The 22,188-nt window shown below is 23.5% G+C and overlaps 3 non-coding genes across 3 annotated transcripts; all 3 read right to left on the reverse strand.

Annotated features, from left to right (window-relative positions):
- Positions 1-5,429: 5,429 nt before the first annotated feature.
- Positions 5,430-5,548, reverse strand: LOC123304148. Its single transcript, XR_006536196.1, has one exon. It is a non-coding gene; the product is annotated as a 5S ribosomal RNA (ribosomal RNA).
- A 6,362-nt stretch (positions 5,549-11,910) lies between these two features.
- On the reverse strand, positions 11,911-12,029 carry LOC123304149. The gene has a single exon (XR_006536197.1). It is a non-coding gene; the product is annotated as a 5S ribosomal RNA (ribosomal RNA).
- Positions 12,030-18,397: 6,368 nt separating this feature from the next.
- On the reverse strand, positions 18,398-18,516 carry LOC123304151. The gene has a single exon (XR_006536198.1). It is a non-coding gene; the product is annotated as a 5S ribosomal RNA (ribosomal RNA).
- Between the last annotated feature and the right edge of the window lie 3,672 nt (positions 18,517-22,188).

Raw genomic sequence — 22,188 nt, forward strand, 5'->3', positions numbered from 1 at the left:
TTTGTACGTTTAGCACCAGAAGCTGTTGCTTTTTTTGTTGGTGTTGTAGAAGCAGCAGTAACCGCAGTTGCTGCAACAGCTGTAGAATTTTCTTCGGCCATATTTTTTACTTTATAAAAATAATGTATTTATTATAAATATTTAAATGATAAAATATAATAATTCTATCAAATAAAAAATAAAGGTTTTCAATTATATCATTATTCACAATAATATAAGTCCCTATGTAAGTCAAAGTACCTTGTAGAAAACACATAAAAATTAAATAGTATTTCTAATTTACTGTCGTAGTAAACATGATTTATTTTTTCAATTTCTATAATATATAAAATAATAAATTATAAATTTAATAATAATATTTATTTTATAAATTAAAATATATTTAATTTTTTTATTAACAATTATTAATAAACATAGTTTAATATTAATTATTTCAATCATACAAAACAATAATATTTTTAAGGTAAACTTAAAAAGTATATATTTTTATTTTTTATTTAATATCGATTTATTATAAATTATTAGTATATAAATAATTAAAAAATTTAATATATAAATATATATATTATAGTATAAGATTTCATTTTTAGAAAAACTTTTTTTGTCAATAATGAAAACGTATTATTATGAAATGTGTTAATCGAACATTGACAAAATATATTTCATTAGAAAATACTTTTATTTATGCATTAATATCAATAATTAACTATTAAATTAATTTTTTCATAATTATATAAAGAAATTTTATACTGATATAAGTATTTATATATTATAATATTTATTTTAAATATAAAAAAATTTATGACAAAATATATTATTAGAGTATTTGTTGAGATTAATATAAGATTATTTTAAATAAGAATTAATTTATATAATTATTAAAATATTATTAATTTTATGTTATGTAATTTTAATAAAAATAAATAATAATAATAAATATAAAAATTTTTTAACAATTTAAATTTTATATGATCTAAATAATTTTGTTAAGTACGATATGAGAAATCATTGTAAGCTTCGTTAAGAAACTTTGTAATATAAAATAATAATAATAATATTAAATATATAAATAAATAAAATAAATTTGATACATATTTTTGGTTCATTCTGTGTATAAATCAAAGGATACCGAATAATTGGTAACGGATGCGATATATTATAGTATCGAGTATTAAAACATAATATATAAATTTATCTTGTTATTCAAATTTTTTGTTACTTAACTTATGTATTTAGAAAATTTATAATATTATTTATATAATTGACATAAAATCTTATAAATTGAAATTTTATTAATATGTATCAAAAGAAGAGAGTAACGTATTGATATAATATCAAAGGATACTGATTATTTAAATAACGAATACGTCATATATTGTTTGTGTAACAAAGTTCACTTGGCCATCTAGTTGAAAATAACATTTTCAATAGAAAGTTTATATGCTTTTTTTTTTCTTTAATTATTAAAAAAATAAATTGAAATTTAATTCAATCAAATTTTATAATAATTTTTAAAAAATTTTTCCTTTTAAAAAATATTTTGTGATGTTGTGATAATATGTATTAATACAAGTGCATCCTGATACTTTTATCTCTAGTAAAGGTATGAGTATCATGAACAGTTTTGTTATCTAATGATATTATTTTGATAATATTTTGTGTATATTCTTATAATATTTTGTCTAAATATCATCATAATACAATATTATTTTGATAATATTTTATGAATATTCTTATAATATGTTACCTAAATGTCATCATAATATGATGAATTATTTCCATAATAACATATAAAAAAAAAAAAAAAAAAAAAGAATCATTAATTTATAATTATTTAAATTGATTCTTTAAAAAAATATTATAATATATTATTTATAAAAATAATTTTTACTCTTATTTTAAATAAATTTGTGGCCTTTTATTAAAAGGCCTATGATCGATGTATTATTATTATAAAAATTAATGCAATGTTTTTAATTTATGCTTTCTTTTCAGTTTTCTTTGGTAATAACACTGCTTGAATGTTTGGTAATACACCACCTTGAGCAATTGTTACACCAGATAATAATTTATTTAATTCTTCATCATTACGAATTGCCAATTGTAAATGACGTGGAATGATACGTGTTTTTTTGTTATCACGGGCAGCATTACCAGCTAACTCGAGAACTTCTGCAGCCAAATATTCCATAACAGCAGCCAAATATACTGGGGCACCAGCACCTACTCGTTCAGCATAATTTCCTTTTCGTAATAATCTGTGAATTCTTCCAACAGGAAATTGTAATCCTGCTCGGCTTGATCTTGACTTTGCCTTTCCCTTTACTTTACCACCTTTACCTCGTCCAGACATAGCGAATAAATTTATTTAATTAATATTTTTTTTTGTAAATATAATCACACAGATGTGTACGTTACGGGGATTGTAACATAAATGTTTAAAATGTTATTTGGGTATTTTAATTTATAATATTTATAAAATATAAAACTTTAAAAATAAACCAATCACCTTATAGTATTATTTTCAGCCAATCAGAGAGTAGTATTCATTTTTATTGTTATATCCATCTTCGCGTATATAATACGCTAGTTGTATACACGACACGCTCATACATATACTGACTGGTGTTCTGTAACTATCTGTGTATATTAATTGTTTGTAACAATGCCACCAAAAACAAGTGGAAAAGCAGCAAAAAAAGCTGGCAAAGCTCAAAAAAATATATCAAAGAGTGATAAGAAAAAGAAGAGGAAGCGCAAGGAATCATATGCAATTTACATTTACAAAGTATTAAAACAAGTGCATCCTGATACTGGTATCTCTAGTAAAGCTATGAGTATCATGAACAGTTTTGTTAATGATATTTTTGAACGTATTGCTGCTGAAGCATCACGTTTAGCACATTATAATAAACGTTCAACAATCACAAGTCGGGAAATTCAAACCGCAGTTCGATTATTATTACCTGGTGAATTGGCAAAGCACGCTGTTAGTGAAGGTACTAAAGCTGTTACAAAATATACAAGTTCAAAATAAATAAATCGAAAATATTATTTAATTGATAACATAAAAATACATCAACATATAAAAACGGCTCTCTTTTTAAGAGAGCCATCAAATTTTTTAAATAAGAGTAAATTATTTTTATATATACAAAAAAATTAAATAAACAATTATTAATATCATATTTAATATAAAATTTTATATATTAATAGCTTGAATATATCTATTATTAGTATATCAATATTATTAATTTTAAATATAATAAAGGATATCGCGGAATATATATCGTAAATCAATGTAATGCAAATGCATTACATTACCTTTATTATTTTCATTTTACATTTACTACTTGTTTATGTACGCTTATAATTATTAGAAAAATATTTTTAATAATTTTAAAAAATAAATGAAATAATAAAAATTTAATAATAAATTATTTATTGAAAGTATAAAAAATGGTATAGCAAAATCTTTATTTTCTTTGATTAAGGCGAAATGTTTTATTAGTTATAAATTCGATAATCTCCTATCGATACTTGTTACTCTTAACTTGTATATATAAAAAATATAATAGTATATTAATTTATAATAAAATTTTTTCAAAAATTCAATAAGTTATTGTAAAATAAAATAGATAATATACAAATTATAATTTATTATTGCAGATATATTACAATAAAAAAAAAAAATAAAAATATTTGGTAATGTATGTTATAAACAAAATAATTTGTTGTAAACAAATTATATAATATGTTATATTTATTAACAAATTTATTTACTCTTATATAAATAAAATTAGTGGCTTCCCAAAAAGGAAAGCCTGTTTAAATTTATCGGATGTATTAAATATTCTTTAATAAATTTACTAAATATTTTAAGTAAATTATTATATTTTCTTAACCTCCAAAACCATACAAAGTACGACCTTGTCGTTTTAATGCATATACAACATCCATAGCTGTAACTGTTTTACGTTTTGCGTGTTCAGTATATGTAACAGCATCCCGAATAACATTTTCAAGGAATACTTTAAGTACACCACGTGTTTCTTCATAAATTAAACCAGAGATACGTTTTACTCCACCTCGTCGTGCTAAACGACGAATTGCAGGTTTTGTAATACCTTGGATATTATCACGCAAAACTTTTCTATGACGTTTTGCACCCCCTTTTCCAAGACCCTTTCCACCTTTTCCTCTGCCAGTCATTTTAATAAAAAATTATTTACAATATTTTAACGAACGGATAACACGTGTGTTAACCTCACAAGTATTGTAATGTATGTGAGCGCCGGTACAATTGTGCCTTTTTATATAAAGCATTAAAGATTTTTTAAGCCACGCCTATACAATTTGATTAGTCCATACTCTGATAGCTATCCAATAGGATATGACAACAAAAATTTTGAAATTTCATATAAATATAAATACAACACATTTATTTCGCATTTAAACATTTGACTTTGTAGTATCAAATTGTCGAATATAATTTTTAAAATTGTGTGTTTTTTTGTAAAAACATTATTATTTGAAAATGGCTAGAACCAAGCAAACTGCACGTAAATCAACTGGTGGTAAAGCACCAAGAAAACAATTAGCAACGAAAGCTGCACGTAAAAGTGCACCAGCAACTGGTGGAGTAAAAAAACCACACAGATATCGTCCTGGTACAGTAGCTTTACGAGAAATTCGTCGTTATCAAAAAAGTACTGAATTGTTAATTCGTAAATTACCATTCCAACGTTTAGTACGTGAAATTGCACAAGATTTTAAAACCGATTTACGTTTTCAAAGTTCAGCTGTTATGGCATTACAAGAAGCTAGTGAAGCCTATTTAGTAGGTTTATTTGAAGATACCAATTTATGCGCAATTCATGCAAAGCGTGTTACAATTATGCCTAAGGATATACAATTGGCAAGACGTATTCGTGGAGAACGTGCATAAGCGTTTTAAATGACAATTTAAAAAAAAAAAAACAAATAAGAAATATTTTCGGTCCTATATATAGGACCAACATATATTATTAAATAAGAGTATATTATTTTTATTAAAAAATATATATATATATATATATATATATATATATATATATATATATATATATATATATATATATATATAAATTATTGAAATAAAATTAAACATTATTAAAATTTTGTTATAATTATAAGCGATTGCTATTTCTAAAAATAAATAAATTTCATAAAATTTATATTATTTTATATTCATTTGAAATATTAAAAAAACTTCTCGCTTTAAAGTAACCATGATATGAGTTATAAATGCAATAAAATTTTATACAAAAAATAATATTTATTTGTTGATGAATAATATAAAAGGTTTACATTTCTAAATAACATATATTTATATATGGTGTGTAAAAAAAAAGAAAAGAAGAAAAATAATTTATATTTTTAATATAAAAAGGCAACCGCACACAGTGTTCCCAAGCGGTCACCCATCCAAGTACTGACTGTGCCCAATGTTGCTTAACTTCGGTGATCGGACGAGAACCGGTGTTTTCAACGTGGTATGGCTGTTGCCAGTAATAAATGAAAATTTTTACAAATATATATTTTTCATAAATATCATTAATATTAAAGTATATTATTAAAATTTTCAATGAAGTAATCAATTTAAATATATACTTATTTATTATACCATATATTTTAAATAAAAATGCAACCGCACACAGTATTCTCAAGTGGCCACCCATCCGTGGTACTGACTGTGGCAAATGTTTCTAAACTATTATTTTATAAAATATTTATACAAAAAATAATTTACTCTTATCAAATATTAATTTGTGGCCTGTATTAAGGCCTATGTTATTTTCATTTTTTAGCAAAAATAATGAAATATTTCAATATATTATTAAAGTAACAGATCATTTCTTTTTTGGTGCTGCTTTTTTAATTTTTGTAGGAGATGATTTGGCAACAGAAGCTTTCTTAGCTTTTGGTGCTTTCGGTTTACGAGCAGGGCTACTTTTGGCAGCGGATTTTGTACTTTTTGCTGGTTTTGCTTTAACTGGTGCTTTTTTTGATGCCGCTGATGATTTTGCAGTAACTTTTTTAGCAGCAGTTGATGATGATGGAGTCGCTTTTTTTGCTTTAGGCTTTTTGGCTGCCAATGATGTAGTTGTGGCTTTCTTTTCTTTTGGTGCCCGTTTACTTTTAGCACTCTTTGCTGAACCTTTTGCTCCACTTTCTTTTTTGGATACTTTTGATTTAGCTGAAGAATTAGATGAAGCGGAAGCAGCCAATTTGAATGAACCAGATGCACCTTTACCTTTAGTTTGTACCAAGGCTCCCTCAGTTACAGCAGCTTTTAAATATTTTTTAATAAATGGTGAAATTTTATCAGAATCCACTTTATAATTTGCAGCTAAATATTTTTTAATTGCTTGTAATGATGAACCACCACGTTCTTTTAAATTTTTAATTGCGTTAACAACCATTTCTGATGTACGTGGATGTGTTGGTTTTGAATGTTGTTTTGTACGTTTAGCACCAGAAGCTGTTGCTTTTTTTGTTGGTGTTGTAGAAGCAGCAGTAACCGCAGTTGCTGCAACAGCTGTAGAATTTTCTTCGGCCATATTTTTTACTTTATAAAAATAATGTATTTATTATAAATATTTAAATGATAAAATATAATAATTCTATCAAATAAAAAATAAAGGTTTTCAATTATATCATTATTCACAATAATATAAGTCCCTATGTAAGTCAAAGTACCATGTAGAAAACACATAAAAATTAAATAGTATTTCTAATTTACTGTCGTAGTAAACATGATTTATTTTTTCAATTTCTATAATATATAAAATAATAAATTATAAATTTAATAATAATATTTATTTTATAAATTAAAATATATTTAATTTTTTTATTAACAATTATTAATAAACATAGTTTAATATTAATTATTTCAATCATACAAAACAATAATATTTTTAAGGTAAACTTAAAAAGTATATATTTTTATTTTTTATTTAATATCGATTTATTATAAATTATTAGTATATAAATAATTAAAAAATTTAATATATAAATATATATATTATAGTATAAGATTTCATTTTTAGAAAAACTTTTTTTGTCAATAATGAAAACGTATTATTATGAAATGTGTTAATCGAACATTGACAAAATATATTTCATTAGAAAATACTTTTATTTATGCATTAATATCAATAATTAACTATTAAATTAATTTTTTCATAATTATATAAAGAAATTTTATACTGATATAAGTATTTATATATTATAATATTTATTTTAAATATAAAAAAATTTATGACAAAATATATTATTAGAGTATTTGTTGAGATTAATATAAGATTATTTTAAATAAGAATTAATTTATATAATTATTAAAATATTATTAATTTTATGTTATGTAATTTTAATAAAAATAAATAATAATAATAAATATAAAAATTTTTTAACAATTTAAATTTTATATGATCTAAATAATTTTGTTAAGTACGATATGAGAAATCATTGTAAGCTTCGTTAAGAAACTTTGTAATATAAAATAATAATAATAATATTAAATATATAAATAAATAAAATAAATTTGATACATATTTTTGGTTCATTCTGTGTATAAATCAAAGGATACCGAATAATTGGTAACGGATGCGATATATTATAGTATCGAGTATTAAAACATAATATATAAATTTATCTTGTTATTCAAATTTTTTGTTACTTAACTTATGTATTTAGAAAATTTATAATATTATTTATATAATTGACATAAAATCTTATAAATTGAAATTTTATTAATATGTATCAAAAGAAGAGAGTAACGTATTGATATAATATCAAAGGATACTGATTATTTAAATAACGAATACGTCATATATTGTTTGTGTAACAAAGTTCACTTGGCCATCTAGTTGAAAATAACATTTTCAATAGAAAGTTTATATGCTTTTTTTTTTCTTTAATTATTAAAAAAATAAATTGAAATTTAATTCAATCAAATTTTATAATAATTTTTAAAAAATTTTTCCTTTTAAAAAATATTTTGTGATGTTGTGATAATATGTATTAATACAAGTGCATCCTGATACTTTTATCTCTAGTAAAGGTATGAGTATCATGAACAGTTTTGTTATCTAATGATATTATTTTGATAATATTTTGTGTATATTCTTATAATATTTTGTCTAAATATCATCATAATACAATATTATTTTGATAATATTTTATGAATATTCTTATAATATGTTACCTAAATGTCATCATAATATGATGAATTATTTCCATAATAACATATAAAAAAGAAAAAAAAAAAAAAGAATCATTAATTTATAATTATTTAAATTGATTCTTTAAAAAAATATTATAATATATTATTTATAAAAATAATTTTTACTCTTATTTTAAATAAATTTGTGGCCTTTTATTAAAAGGCCTATGATCGATGTATTATTATTATAAAAATTAATGCAATGTTTTTAATTTATGCTTTCTTTTCAGTTTTCTTTGGTAATAACACTGCTTGAATGTTTGGTAATACACCACCTTGAGCAATTGTTACACCAGATAATAATTTATTTAATTCTTCATCATTACGAATTGCCAATTGTAAATGACGTGGAATGATACGTGTTTTTTTGTTATCACGGGCAGCATTACCAGCTAACTCGAGAACTTCTGCAGCCAAATATTCCATAACAGCAGCCAAATATACTGGGGCACCAGCACCTACTCGTTCAGCATAATTTCCTTTTCGTAATAATCTGTGAATTCTTCCAACAGGAAATTGTAATCCTGCTCGGCTTGATCTTGACTTTGCCTTTCCCTTTACTTTACCACCTTTACCTCGTCCAGACATAGCGAATAAATTTATTTAATTAATATTTTTTTTTGTAAATATAATCACACAGATGTGTACGTTACGGGGATTGTAACATAAATGTTTAAAATGTTATTTGGGTATTTTAATTTATAATATTTATAAAATATAAAACTTTAAAAATAAACCAATCACCTTATAGTATTATTTTCAGCCAATCAGAGAGTAGTATTCATTTTTATTGTTATATCCATCTTCGCGTATATAATACGCTAGTTGTATACACGACACGCTCATACATATACTGACTGGTGTTCTGTAACTATCTGTGTATATTAATTGTTTGTAACAATGCCACCAAAAACAAGTGGAAAAGCAGCAAAAAAAGCTGGCAAAGCTCAAAAAAATATATCAAAGAGTGATAAGAAAAAGAAGAGGAAGCGCAAGGAATCATATGCAATTTACATTTACAAAGTATTAAAACAAGTGCATCCTGATACTGGTATCTCTAGTAAAGCTATGAGTATCATGAACAGTTTTGTTAATGATATTTTTGAACGTATTGCTGCTGAAGCATCACGTTTAGCACATTATAATAAACGTTCAACAATCACAAGTCGGGAAATTCAAACCGCAGTTCGATTATTATTACCTGGTGAATTGGCAAAGCACGCTGTTAGTGAAGGTACTAAAGCTGTTACAAAATATACAAGTTCAAAATAAATAAATCGAAAATATTATTTAATTGATAACATAAAAATACATCAACATATAAAAACGGCTCTCTTTTTAAGAGAGCCATCAAATTTTTTAAATAAGAGTAAATTATTTTTATATATACAAAAAAATTAAATAAACAATTATTAATATCATATTTAATATAAAATTTTATATATTAATAGCTTGAATATATCTATTATTAGTATATCAATATTATTAATTTTAAATATAATAAAGGATATCGCGGAATATATATCGTAAATCAGTGTAATGCAAATGCATTACATTACCTTTATTATTTTCATTTTACATTTACTACTTGTTTATGTACGCTTATAATTATTAGAAAAATATTTTTAATAATTTTAAAAAATAAATGAAATAATAAAAATTTAATAATAAATTATTTATTGAAAGTATAAAAAATGGTATAGCAAAATCTTTATTTTCTTTGATTAAGGCGAAATGTTTTATTAGTTATAAATTCGATAATCTCCTATCGATACTTGTTACTCTTAACTTGTATATATAAAAAATATAATAGTATATTAATTTATAATAAAATTTTTTCAAAAATTCAATAAGTTATTGTAAAATAAAATAGATAATATACAAATTATAATTTATTATTGCAGATATATTACAATAAAAAAAAAAAATAAAAATATTTGGTAATGTATGTTATAAACAAAATAATTTGTTGTAAACAAATTATATAATATGTTATATTTATTAACAAATTTATTTACTCTTATATAAATAAAATTAGTGGCTTCCCAAAAAGGAAAGCCTGTTTAAATTTATCGGATGTATTAAATATTCTTTAATAAATTTACTAAATATTTTAAGTAAATTATTATATTTTCTTAACCTCCAAAACCATACAAAGTACGACCTTGTCGTTTTAATGCATATACAACATCCATAGCTGTAACTGTTTTACGTTTTGCGTGTTCAGTATATGTAACAGCATCCCGAATAACATTTTCAAGGAATACTTTAAGTACACCACGTGTTTCTTCATAAATTAAACCAGAGATACGTTTTACTCCACCTCGTCGTGCTAAACGACGAATTGCAGGTTTTGTAATACCTTGGATATTATCACGCAAAACTTTTCTATGACGTTTTGCACCCCCTTTTCCAAGACCCTTTCCACCTTTTCCTCTGCCAGTCATTTTAATAAAAAATTATTTACAATATTTTAACGAACGGATAACACGTGTGTTAACCTCACAAGTATTGTAATGTATGTGAGCGCCGGTACAATTGTGCCTTTTTATATAAAGCATTAAAGATTTTTTAAGCCACGCCTATACAATTTGATTAGTCCATACTCTGATAGCTATCCAATAGGATATGACAACAAAAATTTTGAAATTTCATATAAATATAAATACAACACATTTATTTCGCATTTAAACATTTGACTTTGTAGTATCAAATTGTCGAATATAATTTTTAAAATTGTGTGTTTTTTTGTAAAAACATTATTATTTGAAAATGGCTAGAACCAAGCAAACTGCACGTAAATCAACTGGTGGTAAAGCACCAAGAAAACAATTAGCAACGAAAGCTGCACGTAAAAGTGCACCAGCAACTGGTGGAGTAAAAAACCACACAGATATCGTCCTGGTACAGTAGCTTTACGAGAAATTCGTCGTTATCAAAAAAGTACTGAATTGTTAATTCGTAAATTACCATTCCAACGTTTAGTACGTGAAATTGCACAAGATTTTAAAACCGATTTACGTTTTCAAAGTTCAGCTGTTATGGCATTACAAGAAGCTAGTGAAGCCTATTTAGTAGGTTTATTTGAAGATACCAATTTATGCGCAATTCATGCAAAGCGTGTTACAATTATGCCTAAGGATATACAATTGGCAAGACGTATTCGTGGAGAACGTGCATAAGCGTTTTAAATGACAATTTAAAAAAAAAAAAACAAATAAGAAATATTTTCGGTCCTATATATAGGACCAACATATATTATTAAATAAGAGTATATTATTTTTATTAAAAAATATATATATATATATATATATATATATATATATATATATATATATAAAATTATTGAAATAAAATTAAACATTATTAAAATTTTGTTATAATTATAAGCGATTGCTATTTCTAAAAATAAATAAATTTCATAAAATTTATATTATTTTATATTCATTTGAAATATTAAAAAAACTTCTCGCTTTAAAGTAACCATGATATGAGTTATAAATGCAATAAAATTTTATACAAAAAATAATATTTATTTGTTGATGAATAATATAAAAGGTTTACATTTCTAAATAACATATATTTATATATGGTGTGTAAAAAAAAAGAAAAGAAGAAAAATAATTTATATTTTTAATATAAAAAGGCAACCGCACACAGTGTTCCCAAGCGGTCACCCATCCAAGTACTGACTGTGCCCAATGTTGCTTAACTTCGGTGATCGGACGAGAACCGGTGTTTTCAACGTGGTATGGCTGTTGCCAGTAATAAATGAAAATTTTTACAAATATATATTTTTCATAAATATCATTAATATTAAAGTATATTATTAAAATTTTCAATGAAGTAATCAATTTAAATATATACTTATTTATTATACCATATATTTTAAATAAAAATGCAACCGCACACAGTATTCTCAAGTGGCCACCCATCCGTGGTACTGACTGTGGCAAATGTTTCTAAACTATTATTTTATAAAATATTTATACAAAAAATAATTTACTCTTATCAAATATTAATTTGTGGCCTGTATTAAGGCCTATGTTATTTTCATTTTTTAGCAAAAATAATGAAATATTTCAATATATTATTAAAGTAACAGATCATTTCTTTTTTGGTGCTGCTTTTTTAATTTTTGTAGGAGATGATTTGGCAACAGAAGCTTTCTTAGCTTTTGGTGCTTTCGGTTTACGAGCAGGGCTACTTTTGGCAGCGGATTTTGTACTTTTTGCTGGTTTTGCTTTAACTGGTGCTTTTTTTGATGCCGCTGATGATTTTGCAGTAACTTTTTTAGCAGCAGTTGATGATGATGGAGTCGCTTTTTTTGCTTTAGGCTTTTTGGCTGCCAATGATGTAGTTGTGGCTTTCTTTTCTTTTGGTGCCCGTTTACTTTTAGCACTCTTTGCTGAACCTTTTGCTCCACTTTCTTTTTTGGATACTTTTGATTTAGCTGAAGAATTAGATGAAGCGGAAGCAGCCAATTTGAATGAACCAGATGCACCTTTACCTTTAGTTTGTACCAAGGCTCCCTCAGTTACAGCAGCTTTTAAATATTTTTTAATAAATGGTGAAATTTTATCAGAATCCACTTTATAATTTGCAGCTAAATATTTTTTAATTGCTTGTAATGATGAACCACCACGTTCTTTTAAATTTTTAATTGCGTTAACAACCATTTCTGATGTACGTGGATGTGTTGGTTTTGAATGTTGTTTTGTACGTTTAGCACCAGAAGCTGTTGCTTTTTTTGTTGGTGTTGTAGAAGCAGCAGTAACCGCAGTTGCTGCAACAGCTGTAGAATTTTCTTCGGCCATATTTTTTACTTTATAAAAATAATGTATTTATTATAAATATTTAAATGATAAAATATAATAATTCTATCAAATAAAAAATAAAGGTTTTCAATTATATCATTATTCACAATAATATAAGTCCCTATGTAAGTCAAAGTACCATGTAGAAAACACATAAAAATTAAATAGTATTTCTAATTTACTGTCGTAGTAAACATGATTTATTTTTTCAATTTCTATAATATATAAAATAATAAATTATAAATTTAATAATAATATTTATTTTATAAATTAAAATATATTTAATTTTTTTATTAACAATTATTAATAAACATAGTTTAATATTAATTATTTCAATCATACAAAACAATAATATTTTTAAGGTAAACTTAAAAAGTATATATTTTTATTTTTTATTTAATATCGATTTATTATAAATTATTAGTATATAAATAATTAAAAAATTTAATATATAAATATATATATTATAGTATAAGATTTCATTTTTAGAAAAACTTTTTTTGTCAATAATGAAAACGTATTATTATGAAATGTGTTAATCGAACATTGACAAAATATATTTCATTAGAAAATACTTTTATTTATGCATTAATATCAATAATTAACTATTAAATTAATTTTTTCATAATTATATAAAGAAATTTTATACTGATATAAGTATTTATATATTATAATATTTATTTTAAATATAAAAAAATTTATGACAAAATATATTATTAGAGTATTTGTTGAGATTAATATAAGATTATTTTAAATAAGAATTAATTTATATAATTATTAAAATATTATTAATTTTATGTTATGTAATTTTAATAAAAATAAATAATAATAATAAATATAAAAATTTTTTAACAATTTAAATTTTATATGATCTAAATAATTTTGTTAAGTACGATATGAGAAATCATTGTAAGCTTCGTTAAGAAACTTTGTAATATAAAATAATAATAATAATATTAAATATATAAATAAATAAAATAAATTTGATACATATTTTTGGTTCATTCTGTGTATAAATCAAAGGATACCGAATAATTGGTAACGGATGCGATATATTATAGTATCGAGTATTAAAACATAATATATAAATTTATCTTGTTATTCAAATTTTTTGTTACTTAACTTATGTATTTAGAAAATTTATAATATTATTTATATAATTGACATAAAATCTTATAAATTGAAATTTTATTAATATGTATCAAAAGAAGAGAGTAACGTATTGATATAATATCAAAGGATACTGATTATTTAAATAACGAATACGTCATATATTGTTTGTGTAACAAAGTTCACTTGGCCATCTAGTTGAAAATAACATTTTCAATAGAAAGTTTATATGCTTTTTTTTTTCTTTAATTATTAAAAAAATAAATTGAAATTTAATTCAATCAAATTTTATAATAATTTTTAAAAAATTTTTCCTTTTAAAAAATATTTTGTGATGTTGTGATAATATGTATTAATACAAGTGCATCCTGATACTTTTATCTCTAGTAAAGGTATGAGTATCATGAACAGTTTTGTTATCTAATGATATTATTTTGATAATATTTTGTGTATATTCTTATAATATTTTGTCTAAATATCATCATAATACAATATTATTTTGATAATATTTTATGAATATTCTTATAATATGTTACCTAAATGTCATCATAATATGATGAATTATTTCCATAATAACATATAAAAAAAAAAAAAAAAAAAAAGAATCATTAATTTATAATTATTTAAATTGATTCTTTAAAAAAATATTATAATATATTATTTATAAAAATAATTTTTACTCTTATTTTAAATAAATTTGTGGCCTTTTATTAAAAGGCCTATGATCGATGTATTATTATTATAAAAATTAATGCAATGTTTTTAATTTATGCTTTCTTTTCAGTTTTCTTTGGTAATAACACTGCTTGAATGTTTGGTAATACACCACCTTGAGCAATTGTTACACCAGATAATAATTTATTTAATTCTTCATCATTACGAATTGCCAATTGTAAATGACGTGGAATGATACGTGTTTTTTTGTTATCACGGGCAGCATTACCAGCTAACTCGAGAACTTCTGCAGCCAAATATTCCATAACAGCAGCCAAATATACTGGGGCACCAGCACCTACTCGTTCAGCATAATTTCCTTTTCGTAATAATCTGTGAATTCTTCCAACAGGAAATTGTAATCCTGCTCGGCTTGATCTTGACTTTGCCTTTCCCTTTACTTTACCACCTTTACCTCGTCCAGACATAGCGAATAAATTTATTTAATTAATATTTTTTTTTGTAAATATAATCACACAGATGTGTACGTTACGGGGATTGTAACATAAATGTTTAAAATGTTATTTGGGTATTTTAATTTATAATATTTATAAAATATAAAACTTTAAAAATAAACCAATCACCTTATAGTATTATTTTCAGCCAATCAGAGAGTAGTATTCATTTTTATTGTTATATCCATCTTCGCGTATATAATACGCTAGTTGTATACACGACACGCTCATACATATACTGACTGGTGTTCTGTAACTATCTGTGTATATTAATTGTTTGTAACAATGCCACCAAAAACAAGTGGAAAAGCAGCAAAAAAAGCTGGCAAAGCTCAAAAAAATATATCAAAGAGTGATAAGAAAAAGAAGAGGAAGCGCAAGGAATCATATGCAATTTACATTTACAAAGTATTAAAACAAGTGCATCCTGATACTGGTATCTCTAGTAAAGCTATGAGTATCATGAACAGTTTTGTTAATGATATTTTTGAACGTATTGCTGCTGAAGCATCACGTTTAGCACATTATAATAAACGTTCAACAATCACAAGTCGGGAAATTCAAACCGCAGTTCGATTATTATTACCTGGTGAATTGGCAAAGCACGCTGTTAGTGAAGGTACTAAAGCTGTTACAAAATATACAAGTTCAAAATAAATAAATCGAAAATATTATTTAATTGATAACATAAAAATACATCAACATATAAAAACGGCTCTCTTTTTAAGAGAGCCATCAAATTTTTTAAATAAGAGTAAATTATTTTTATATATACAAAAAAATTAAATAAACAATTATTAATATCATATTTAATATAAAATTTTATATATTAATAGCTTGAATATATCTATTATTAGTATATCAATATTATTAATTTTAAATATAATAAAGGATATCGCGGAATATATATCGTAAATCAGTGTAATGCAAATGCATTACATTACCTTTATTATTTTCATTTTACATTTACTACTTGTTTATGTACGCTTATAATTATTAGAAAAATATTTTTAATAATTTTAAAAAATAAATGAAATAATAAAAATTTAATAATAAATTATTTATTGAAAGTATAAAAAATGGTATAGCAAAATCTTTATTTTCTTTGATTAAGGCGAAATGTTTTATTAGTTATAAATTCGATAATCTCCTATCGATACTTGTTACTCTTAACTTGTATATATAAAAAATATAATAGTATATTAATTTATAATAAAATTTTTTCAAAAATTCAATAAGTTATTGTAAAATAAAATAGATAATATACAAATTATAATTTATTATTGCAGATATATTACAATAAAAAAAAAAAATAAAAATATTTGGTAATGTATGTTATAAACAAAATAATTTGTTGTAAACAAATTATATAATATGTTATATTTATTAACAAATTTATTTACTCTTATATAAATAAAATTAGTGGCTTCCCAAAAAGGAAAGCCTGTTTAAATTTATCGGATGTATTAAATATTCTTTAATAAATTTACTAAATATTTTAAGTAAATTATTATATTTTCTTAACCTCCAAAACCATACAAAGTACGACCTTGTCGTTTTAATGCATATACAACATCCATAGCTGTAACTGTTTTACGTTTTGCGTGTTCAGTATATGTAACAGCATCCCGAATAACATTTTCAAGGAATACTTTAAGTACACCACGTGTTTCTTCATAAATTAAACCAGAGATACGTTTTACTCCACCTCGTCGTGCTAAACGACGAATTGCAGGTTTTGTAATACCTTGGATATTATCACGCAAAACTTTTCTATGACGTTTTGCACCCCCTTTTCCAAGACCCTTTCCACCTTTTCCTCTGCCAGTCATTTTAATAAAAAATTATTTACAATATTTTAACGAACGGATAACACGTGTGTTAACCTCACAAGTATTGTAATGTATGTGAGCGCCGGTACAATTGTGCCTTTTTATATAAAGCATTAAAGATTTTTTAAGCCACGCCTATACAATTTGATTAGTCCATACTCTGATAGCTATCCAATAGGATATGACAACAAAAATTTTGAAATTTCATATAAATATAAATACAACACATTTATTTCGCATTTAAACATTTGACTTTGTAGTATCAAATTGTCGAATATAATTTTTAAAATTGTGTGTTTTTTTGTAAAAACATTATTATTTGAAAATGGCTAGAACCAAGCAAACTGCACGTAAATCAACTGGTGGTAAAGCACCAAGAAAACAATTAGCAACGAAAGCTGCACGTAAAAGTGCACCAGCAACTGGTGGAGTAAAAAAACCACACAGATATCGTCCTGGTACAGTAGCTTTACGAGAAATTCGTCGTTATCAAAAAAGTACTGAATTGTTAATTCGTAAATTACCATTCCAACGTTTAGTACGTGAAATTGCACAAGATTTTAAAACCGATTTACGTTTTCAAAGTTCAGCTGTTATGGCATTACAAGAAGCTAGTGAAGCCTATTTAGTAGGTTTATTTGAAGATACCAATTTATGCGCAATTCATGCAAAGCGTGTTACAATTATGCCTAAGGATATACAATTGGCAAGACGTATTCGTGGAGAACGTGCATAAGCGTTTTAAATGACAATTTAAAAAAAAAAAAACAAATAAGAAATATTTTCGGTCCTATATATAGGACCAACATATATTATTAAATAAGAGTATATTATTTTTATTAAAAAATATATATATATATATATATATATATATATATATATATATATATATATATATAAATTATTGAAATAAAATTAAACATTATTAAAATTTTGTTATAATTATAAGCGATTGCTATTTCTAAAAATAAATAAATTTCATAAAATTTATATTATTTTATATTCATTTGAAATATTAAAAAAACTTCTCGCTTTAAAGTAACCATGATATGAGTTATAAATGCAATAAAATTTTATACAAAAAATAATATTTATTTGTTGATGAATAATATAAAAGGTTTACATTTCTAAATAACATATATTTATATATGGTGTGTAAAAAAAAAGAAAAGAAGAAAAATAATTTATATTTTTAATATAAAAAGGCAACCGCACACAGTGTTCCCAAGCGGTCACCCATCCAAGTACTGACTGTGCCCAATGTTGCTTAACTTCGGTGATCGGACGAGAACCGGTGTTTTCAACGTGGTATGGCTGTTGCCAGTAATAAATGAAAATTTTTACAAATATATATTTTTCATAAATATCATTAATATTAAAGTATATTATTAAAATTTTCAATGAAGTAATCAATTTAAATATATACTTATTTATTATACCATATATTTTAAATAAAAATGCAACCGCACACAGTATTCTCAAGTGGCCACCCATCCGTGGTACTGACTGTGGCAAATGTTTCTAAACTATTATTTTATAAAATATTTATACAAAAAATAATTTACTCTTATCAAATATTAATTTGTGGCCTGTATTAAGGCCTATGTTATTTTCATTTTTTAGCAAAAATAATGAAATATTTCAATATATTATTAAAGTAACAGATCATTTCTTTTTTGGTGCTGCTTTTTTAATTTTTGTAGGAGATGATTTGGCAACAGAAGCTTTCTTAGCTTTTGGTGCTTTCGGTTTACGAGCAGGGCTACTTTTGGCAGCGGATTTTGTACTTTTTGCTGGTTTTGCTTTAACTGGTGCTTTTTTTGATGCCGCTGATGATTTTGCAGTAACTTTTTTAGCAGCAGTTGATGATGATGGAGTCGCTTTTTTTGCTTTAGGCTTTTTGGCTGCCAATGATGTAGTTGTGGCTTTCTTTTCTTTTGGTGCCCGTTTACTTTTAGCACTCTTTGCTGAACCTTTTGCTCCACTTTCTTTTTTGGATACTTTTGATTTAGCTGAAGAATTAGATGAAGCGGAAGCAGCCAATTTGAATGAACCAGATGCACCTTTACCTTTAGTTTGTACCAAGGCTCCCTCAGTTACAGCAGCTTTTAAATATTTTTTAATAAATGGTGAAATTTTATCAGAATCCACTTTATAATTTGCAGCTAAATATTTTTTAATTGCTTGTAATGATGAACCACCACGTTCTTTTAAATTTTTAATTGCGTTAACAACCATTTCTGATGTACGTGGATGTGTTGGTTTTGAATGTTGTTTTGTACGTTTAGCACCAGAAGCTGTTGCTTTTTTTGTTGGTGTTGTAGAAGCAGCAGTAACCGCAGTTGCTGCAACAGCTGTAGAATTTTCTTCGGCCATATTTTTTACTTTATAAAAATAATGTATTTATTATAAATATTTAAATGATAAAATATAATAATTCTATCAAATAAAAAATAAAGGTTTTCAATTATATCATTATTCACAATAATATAAGTCCCTATGTAAGTCAAAGTACCATGTAGAAAACACATAAAAATTAAATAGTATTTCTAATTTACTGTCGTAGTAAACATGATTTATTTTTTCAATTTCTATAATATATAAAATAATAAATTATAAATTTAATAATAATATTTATTTTATAAATTAAAATATATTTAATTTTTTTATTAACAATTATTAATAAACATAGTTTAATATTAATTATTTCAATCATACAAAACAATAATATTTTTAAGGTAAACTTAAAAAGTATATATTTTTATTTTTTATTTAATATCGATTTATTATAAATTATTAGTATATAAATAATTAAAAAATTTAATATATAAATATATATATTATAGTATAAGATTTCATTTTTAGAAAAACTTTTTTTGTCAATAATGAAAACGTATTATTATGAAATGTGTTAATCGAACATTGACAAAATATATTTCATTAGAAAATACTTTTATTTATGCATTAATATCAATAATTAACTATTAAATTAATTTTTTCATAATTATATAAAGAAATTTTATACTGATATAAGTATTTATATATTATAATATTTATTTTAAATATAAAAAAATTTATGACAAAATATATTATTAGAGTATTTGTTGAGATTAATATAAGATTATTTTAAATAAGAATTAATTTATATAATTATTAAAATATTATTAATTTTATGTTATGTAATTTTAATAAAAATAAATAATAATAATAAATATAAAAATTTTTTAACAATTTAAATTTTATATGATCTAAATAATTTTGTTAAGTACGATATGAGAAATCATTGTAAGCTTCGTTAAGAAACTTTGTAATATAAAATAATAATAATAATATTAAATATATAAATAAATAAAATAAATTTGATACATATTTTTGGTTCATTCTGTGTATAAATCAAAGGATACCGAATAATTGGTAACGGATGCGATATATTATAGTATCGAGTATTAAAACATAATATATAAATTTATCTTGTTATTCAAATTTTTTGTTACTTAACTTATGTATTTAGAAAATTTATAATATTATTTATATAATTGACATAAAATCTTATAAATTGAAATTTTATTAATATGTATCAAAAGAAGAGAGTAACGTATTGATATAATATCAAAGGATACTGATTATTTAAATAACGAATACGTCATATATTGTTTGTGTAACAAAGTTCACTTGGCCATCTAGTTGAAAATAACATTTTCAATAGAAAGTTTATATGCTTTTTTTTTTCTTTAATTATTAAAAAAATAAATTGAAATTTAATTCAATCAAATTTTATAATAATTTTTAAAAAATTTTTCCTTTTAAAAAATATTTTGTGATGTTGTGATAATATGTATTAATACAAGTGCATCCTGATACTTTTATCTCTAGTAAAGGTATGAGTATCATGAACAGTTTTGTTATCTAATGATATTATTTTGATAATATTTTGTGTATATTCTTATAATATTTTGTCTAAATATCATCATAATACAATATTATTTTGATAATATTTTATGAATATTCTTATAATATGTTACCTAAATGTCATCATAATATGATGAATTATTTCCATAATAACATATAAAAAAAAAAAAAAAAAAAAAGAATCATTAATTTATAATTATTTAAATTGATTCTTTAAAAAAATATTATAATATATTATTTATAAAAATAATTTTTACTCTTATTTTAAATAAATTTGTGGCCTTTTATTAAAAGGCCTATGATCGATGTATTATTATTATAAAAATTAATGCAATGTTTTTAATTTATGCTTTCTTTTCAGTTTTCTTTGGTAATAACACTGCTTGAATGTTTGGTAATACACCACCTTGAGCAATTGTTACACCAGATAATAATTTATTTAATTCTTCATCATTACGAATTGCCAATTGTAAATGACGTGGAATGATACGTGTTTTTTTGTTATCACGGGCAGCATTACCAGCTAACTCGAGAACTTCTGCAGCCAAATATTCCATAACAGCAGCCAAATATACTGGGGCACCAGCACCTACTCGTTCAGCATAATTTCCTTTTCGTAATAATCTGTGAATTCTTCCAACAGGAAATTGTAATCCTGCTCGGCTTGATCTTGACTTTGCCTTTCCCTTTACTTTACCACCTTTACCTCGTCCAGACATAGCGAATAAATTTATTTAATTAATATTTTTTTTTGTAAATATAATCACACAGATGTGTACGTTACGGGGATTGTAACATAAATGTTTAAAATGTTATTTGGGTATTTTAATTTATAATATTTATAAAATATAAAACTTTAAAAATAAACCAATCACCTTATAGTATTATTTTCAGCCAATCAGAGAGTAGTATTCATTTTTATTGTTATATCCATCTTCGCGTATATAATACGCTAGTTGTATACACGACACGCTCATACATATACTGACTGGTGTTCTGTAACTATCTGTGTATATTAATTGTTTGTAACAATGCCACCAAAAACAAGTGGAAAAGCAGCAAAAAAAGCTGGCAAAGCTCAAAAA

This window comes from Chrysoperla carnea (assembly GCF_905475395.1).
Source record: "Chrysoperla carnea chromosome X unlocalized genomic scaffold, inChrCarn1.1 SUPER_X_unloc_25, whole genome shotgun sequence".
Taxonomy (NCBI): domain Eukaryota; kingdom Metazoa; phylum Arthropoda; class Insecta; order Neuroptera; family Chrysopidae; genus Chrysoperla; species Chrysoperla carnea.